We start from the raw sequence: 5,475 nt of genomic DNA on the forward strand, positions 1-5,475 counted from the left end.
AATGAAACAATAAATTCTAAAAAAATTAAACAATCAATCAGCTGATAAGAGCCAATAATTGCCAAGGCTCAAAGACTTCTGGAAGGCCTTTTAAGGAAAAAAACACTGGCCTTTCCCTATTCTGTGGCAATGAAAGAAACTCAATCTGCTAAAGCAGCAGCTCTACTACTCTACTGTACACTCTATCTCTGGTTTTAAATCAACAGCTAAACCATTTCCAAAGGAGTTCAAGGCTGAGTCTCTAACAAAAGCTGACCTCCCCAGCACAAAAACCTAACCCACGGTGTACTTTGCTGAAGTCCTAACAGATATTCTGCTCTGATGTTTTCCTACCTGATACAAAGACCACATGAGGTCCTTAACTCATATAACAGGGACTATAAACAGTAATTCAGGCTTAGGGAAGCAAAGACATCTGCCCTTTTGAGGTATGGAAATACGAAGATCAAAGCCATGTTCTCTGACACAAGAAAAATTCATTATCAATATCCTTTTACTGACAGCTACATAGTGAAGACCAGCCATATAGTTAAGGGTCTTAAAATCAGATGCATGCGTAAATTTTAACTTCTCTGTTTAAAAGAAAAAAAAAACCAAAACAACAACACACTCACTGATTTTCTCCGAAGATCTACTTATAAAATAGCAAACAGTTCTTGCTCAGTTACAGATATCCATGATTTTCTACTACATCAGGAATACATACATGCAGCTACTTTAAATGAAAAGCATGCTCCTTTTGATATATATTTATATTCAACAAGCAGAGATACTTGTTCGCTGGTTGTCATGAAGATGACCAATAAGTAGTTAGATTATAAAGGTCTAAAAGGCATAATAAACATTTTTTAGATACTATAAAATCATTTTCACATCACATCCATTTCAATGAGAACATCACAAGTAGATTAATACCTTGATGGCCAACAGAGTCAAAGGCAATAACATATACTTTTGTATAATGAAAATGGTCCAACATCAATCTTTTGAGCTTAGGTCATAGAAGTGTACTGTAAAATGTCTCTTCCTCAGAAGGATTTACTCAACAGGACAGTCATTTTTAATAAGCCAGTGCTGTGGAAAAGAAGCAGTGCCAAAGTTTCCTGTTACAAAGCACATGTGCTCCTGCTATAAAAAAAGCATGATGCTTTAACAGAGAAAATGCTGCACTAGACACTGAAGATGTGACAAATAATCAAAATATGCTTGACAAACAACTTCAAAACTTATTGAAAGCACAGGAAGTAATAAAATGCCTGGTTTAAGTAAAAATTTCAAGTTTGGCATTGGCAGAAAGCTCATCTGTTTCCATCTTACACTCTCTTTAGTGTGTATTTATGTGCACACACTCTACACACACTGTAGATAGTTTTGACATTCATTAAGGTTCCCTACCCCCTTCAACTTACAGAAGAAACAGTGACAGAATATTGCAAATAATCTTTCAGTACTCTTGTCTTTACTTAAAATATACTATAATCATATAACCATAGTTACATTATACTATATATTTGTAGTATACATATACTAAATACAAGTTCATTTGATGAGTGAAACCAGCTTTAAATTTGAGGTATTTTGACCCCAGAAAACGTGATGACAATAAAAATACCAGGACTGCATAGATTCACATTAGACAAATAGTTATTCAATTTTTTACTCAATTTCTGAGCAAAACCACTACTTGAAGCTTGGCTTCTAAATATGCTCTAATGTTGCTACTTTAAATATGTAGCCACAATGAATCTAAGAATGAGATCTAAATATTTTATTTCACTTTAAAAAGAACTACATAAAAGGACAGCAAATGCCATTCATGTCCACTACTGCAGGGTTAATTTGTTTAGAGAGATTTGTTGTTTGTTTTTAAAGTCTGTGGCCATGGGAGTCAGCACCAGGAAGGATCTCAGCTGACCAAAAATTCTGACATACACCAATTAACTATTCATATAAACCTTTATCATACTACCAAAAACTTTTCCTGCCAGGATGACATTATGGTAGCCCAACAGAGTTTCAAACCAGGAATTTCAACCATTTTGCAAGTTATCCCCATCACCAGGTAGAATACATGCCTACATGAGCTACAGCTGTTAACCTGAAAATTTATTTCTGCATCTCTACTGTTGACGGAAAAGAAACAATAAAAGCAAACCACACAACATCCCCCCAACGCGCACTCTATTTTTAAGCCACCAAGTTAAAAAAGGAGATGAAGATTTAACAATGTGTTTCTGCTACTTTAAAATGGTCTGGAGATACAAAACAATCACAGGCGTAATTTAAAACTGTGGATTCACATCTATTCTCAATGTGAGTAGCAATACCTGAAAACATTATCACTTCTGTTCTGTTTCAGCTACTAAATTGTGCTAGCAAATTCTTTTATTTCAGAACTGCTGGCTGAGATTGTTTTTGCCCTTACTCTTTGAGCTGTTTCACTGCAGAAGTGCAAAGTTAGCTTCAGTATTTTGAAACTTTATGACTTTGACTGCAGTGGGTTAGGAAGTCAGCAGCTTACACAGCAAATTCAAGGGAGGCAGTAACCTTCAACAGGGAAGACAGCAGGGAAGAATAGAAAGGAGCACAAGGTTAAGAGTTGTAACATTTTTAGCTATGTTAACACCAGGAAAACATACACGCTTGTGTTTTTTTCAAAGGTTCATTTCATATTCTACTTCCCTGTGCCTTATTAAAACACGGATGAAGCTAGGAAACTGCAGGTCTTCCAGAGTTCAGCTCATATGGCACCCATCTGTCTCTCACGGACAAGTGCACATTTCTATGCTTTGGCTTCTTATTTTTCTAGAATGCAGTTCAGTAGGTGAAGAGTTAGAGATCATATACCAGATATTCAAGATGAATGCCACAGAAAACATGGAAGTGGACTCGGAATCTAGCAATCACAGCATATAGTACAAAGCCAATCACTGCCCAGGTTGATGCATTTTTACAGCTATCAAGCCCTTAATATGCAGTGTCACCCTTAGGTAAGTTGCAGAAGTCAACTTCATAGAATTTTGTGGCCAAATAAAAGCTTAAGAAAAAAGTATGCAGCATTCTTTTTAGTTAGCTCTACAATTCTCTGCTTGCCAATGTGCCTTTTGACTGCAAGCACCATAGCTAGGGACGTACTGAAGAGGAAGAATGCAGTGTCATTCTCAGTAAGAAACACTACAGAAATCAATCTCTTCATTAATGTCACCCATCTTAGTTTTTCAGGTAACTTCAGTTTTTCTTTACCAAGATTTCCTCCAATCACTACTAAGTCTGGGAAATCCAATCCCGTTTATTATCTGCCAACAGTTTATCTGAGTTACAGATTAACCATACAAAAAGTCATATGCAAGATAAGTGAATACCCAGGCTGGTTCATCAAGTACAACAACATTGGGCCCAGACAGCTCAAAGTAGACTATTGCTTCTAGAGGTTAAAGGCTGTAAGAGCCAAGATAGCTCTACATAAGCCAGTATTCATGCTCTTGTACCATTTTCTTGAACCAGAAGCTTGGTGCACTGGCACCTAAGAGAAATGGGCCAACTTGGTTAAATTATCTGTTCAGGCCTATTAACACTGAAGTCACATTTTGTCCTTAACTCAAACTCTGTAACTAGGTGTGGCTTTATTATACCACCCAGAAGCCTAGACTGTGCTCTTATTTAACCCCACTGTCCACATCATTATAAAATCTATATCCCATTACACTAAGTGAAATTCCTTTGCCTCTATCTGCTCATATTTCCTGTAGCAAATAAGCATGTTCTCACTTCTTAACTGGGCTGTTCAAAACAGATGCACGTGTGGCACCTGAATATGACAAAGCATCGATCCAGTATAAAAGTGATCCTTCTCTAACGTAGCTTCTTATTATTTCTATGCAGAACTATTTATTTGGTTCTCTGAGTTAAATTTAGTTTGCTCCTTTTCAATCATTAATCTAACCACCACCAGCCTGGATTTTACTAAAGAAGTAGCACCTAAGACTTTGTAGAAAGAGAACAAATATTTAGCCATATGCTACTGGTATTAAAACTGAGGAATTTTACTCAATAGCATGAAGTAATATGTCATTAAAAATGAGTTCTCCCTCATTCTAAATGTAGGCATTTAAGACAACTTCTTACCTTTTTCAATGTTTGTTTACTAAAAGCTTCAGAAACATTTTTGTGAGAGTAGGGCAGCAGTGAATCACCAATTCATACCATCAATAAATTACTCCTCAACAGGTCAGAAAGACCAGATGAAGTGTTTTGCAGCAGGTCTGCAGAACCACAGTAAACCATTAAACCATTTATTTACATTATTGAGGGGTAACTTGTTGATTCACACACAAATCTGAGGAAGTCAGACAAAAGGGTTGGGCTGCATGAGTGCTAGAGCTCCATTCCAACATCATTAGTCTATAACTTGCACAGAATAAGAATTGTGCCTTTTTTCAACCTGTTACAACACTAAAATTAAATACAAACATTCAGTCAAGACAACCATAACAAACAAAAAAACCAACACACCAAACACCACCACCACTTCAAAACACAAACACATTTAATCCTTTCAATCCTTTCTTTCATTGTAACAGCAGAACAATTAATGCCATCTCCTTGGCACAAACCTGTCACTGACCTATGTATATATCATCCAGCTTCAGAGTAAGACATAGTAGACTGCTTGATATCAACAGTCTAGATTCTTGTCCTGCCACTATTTACAAACAAAGCCTAAGGCAAGCAACTCTTCCTGTCAAAGATACTAAAATGTGAAATCAAGTCTGAAAGGCCTTAACTTGACCATAATTTTTCAGATTCAGGGTATGCAATAAAGCTATTTCATGGATAGTCTTCAAAACACATACTACCTGTTTAAAACCAGAAATAAATTATTCAGGAACTTACAAACCAAAACATGCAATCTCTATGACAGGTGTGATGGTGTGGGGTTTTTTATTCATGTAGCTTTGTAGCAATGAATCAGTTTTTCTTAGAACTCCAAGTAAAACATATTTAGTTCCCTACATACAAATTGAGAAGACAGCAACTAAGTAGTGGGACAAGTTATTTCCATCACTGTGAGATAAAGTTCTGATAGAAAACCAGCAGTCAAAACATTTTCACTGACCTCGAAGAAGACATCAATCTTTCCCTTTGAAAAGGTCACTCAAAAGTTGAAGCCACAGTGGACTTACAACAATAACTTAGAGATTTTCTGTAACTGATTAAAAAAGGTAACTTAAGCAGCACTGCTGCTATTAGTGCATTGAAGGAAACACAGAGCTTGGAGAAAAAAGCCACACACCTAGACAGTAAGCTGATTTCAACACATGGTGGCAAAACATTTCTTGGCTTTTACTAACACTGTACAGTCTTTTGTTTCAGAAATCAGCTTCTTCAAAATCTTTCCTATTTTGTCCCAATCAAGTTCTATCAAGTTCTATTTTCTCCCTATCAAAAACAAAAATAAGCAAAAATCAAATGCAT

Source organism: Chaetura pelagica, unplaced genomic scaffold (assembly GCF_000747805.2).
Source record: "Chaetura pelagica isolate M959 unplaced genomic scaffold, ChaPel_1.0 scaffold13, whole genome shotgun sequence".
NCBI classification, from domain to species: Eukaryota; Metazoa; Chordata; class Aves; order Apodiformes; family Apodidae; genus Chaetura; species Chaetura pelagica.